Raw genomic sequence first — 1590 nt, forward strand, 5'->3', positions numbered from 1 at the left:
TCAACTAGTAAAGAACAAAAATTCTCTCTGATCCACCTGGGCCTACTAATGTCCCCACCTTCTCCTGTATGAGGTTTCTGTAACCTTAAAGTTCATATCAACACAGGTTGTCGCTGCCATGTCATTGCACAGTGGCCACACCTCCCTGCTTCTGATAAAACTGCCTATCCCTGAAAAAAATGTACTGTTTAGTCAAAAAGTTTTCTTTCGGGAAACAAAATTTTCTGTATTTTTCACACAGTTGACATGGAGAGAGAAACACTCAGAGAAAGAGAAAGATGCTCAGAGAAAGCAGTCAGCTAGATACTCAAGTGAACCAAATGGGGGAAAGACGGCGATGAAGTAAATTGCCCAGGCATTTGCCATGCAGTGTCTTTAGCATTTAATGCGGGTGAAGTATTGGCAGTCAGTTTTATTAACCTCAGGTTTCTTCACTGTTATAATTTGTACTCAATAGCTTAACTGTCATTTTCTAAAGATCTTTTAACTTTACTATAAATAATACAAATATTTAACTATATAATGCAAAAAAAAAGATCCATTTAGAAAGCCACATCTCTTGCAATTAAATATATATGTATATGATGGTCTAAAAACCAGTGGCATCTGAACTATTAAGGATTATAAACTGATTTTGCCTCTATGGCATATATTATACATGATGTTTCAAAAATAAAAACTGAACCCTAAAGAGAAACTGGTTTAAAAGTATGTTTAGAATGTGTGTGTATTTTCAATCGAAGGTAAGACACTGCGTCTGGAGCATTAATTTCAAACCAATAAGCGTTTCCTATTTCACCTCCAACCCCCGGGAACAGTTCAGATCTCAGAAAATCTAAACTGAAAGTCAACGAAAACCAATTTGAGATTTTTCTGACAGACTTCACTGAAATGTTTGGACACGAACACGTTTGCAATGAGTCATAATATATAGGGCCTTAATGGCTAATGCCTTCTGTGCCTTCCTTCCTACACCAATGCCCGTCTCAGATCAGCTGCGGCTGGTTTTCCAGGCCCTGATCATTTCTATGAAGTTACCAGATCTCAGTGACTAAGGCTGCCACCCCGCGCCTTCCTCATACTGATTTGTTATGCCATCCAAACAGCCCGATTCTCTTTCTAAACGAGGACTCTCCCCAGCCGGGCAGTGAATACATTCCACCTGCGAAAGGGCGCAGGACTTTCAAGACCCCAAAGAAACGCCGAGGGGCCTAGGGAGCACTGCAAGTAAAAGGTGCGAACGGTTCCCGGGGAGTCGTCCTGGGCTAAGGCCGGCTTAATAACAGGATGTGTTCGCTGCAAGAGGAAGCGGGAGCTGCCATAGCCCGGGGTCAGGAAAGGAGGAGTCAGCAGCACCCGAAGGAAACGGGCGCGCCGGGGCTGGCAGGGACCTGGCTGGCTTAGGGTGTCTGGGTTCCAGGCGGGTCCGAGGCTGGTGACCACCTCGTTGGCAGGGCACCAGGCTCAGACCTCCCGGCACCAGCTGTGATAAAGCGGTGTCCATCTGCTCTCCTGTCACCTCCGCCAAAGATGGTCCTGGGGTGAAGGGGAAAAGGCACACCAGGCGCCGCTGCAGGTGAACTCGTGCAC

At 45.5% G+C, this 1590-nt stretch overlaps 1 long non-coding RNA gene across 2 annotated transcripts in view; it reads left to right on the top strand.

Moving 5' to 3' along the window:
* Window positions 1-1132: 1132 nt before the first annotated feature.
* LOC106696414 overlaps window positions 1133-1590 on the top strand; it is a 10544-nt gene continuing 10086 nt past the window's right edge. Inside the window, exon 1 of one of the 2 annotated variants that reach the window (XR_002828289.1) lies at window positions 1133-1234. This is a non-coding gene — a long non-coding RNA (uncharacterized LOC106696414). Of the gene's footprint in view, window positions 1235-1529; window positions 1577-1590 lie in introns of those variants that run through there. The other variant, XR_001347350.2, reaches the window with a different exon arrangement.

Source organism: Myotis lucifugus, unplaced genomic scaffold (genome assembly GCF_000147115.1).
Source record: "Myotis lucifugus unplaced genomic scaffold, Myoluc2.0 scaffold_15, whole genome shotgun sequence".
Taxonomy (NCBI): Eukaryota; Metazoa; Chordata; class Mammalia; order Chiroptera; family Vespertilionidae; genus Myotis; species Myotis lucifugus.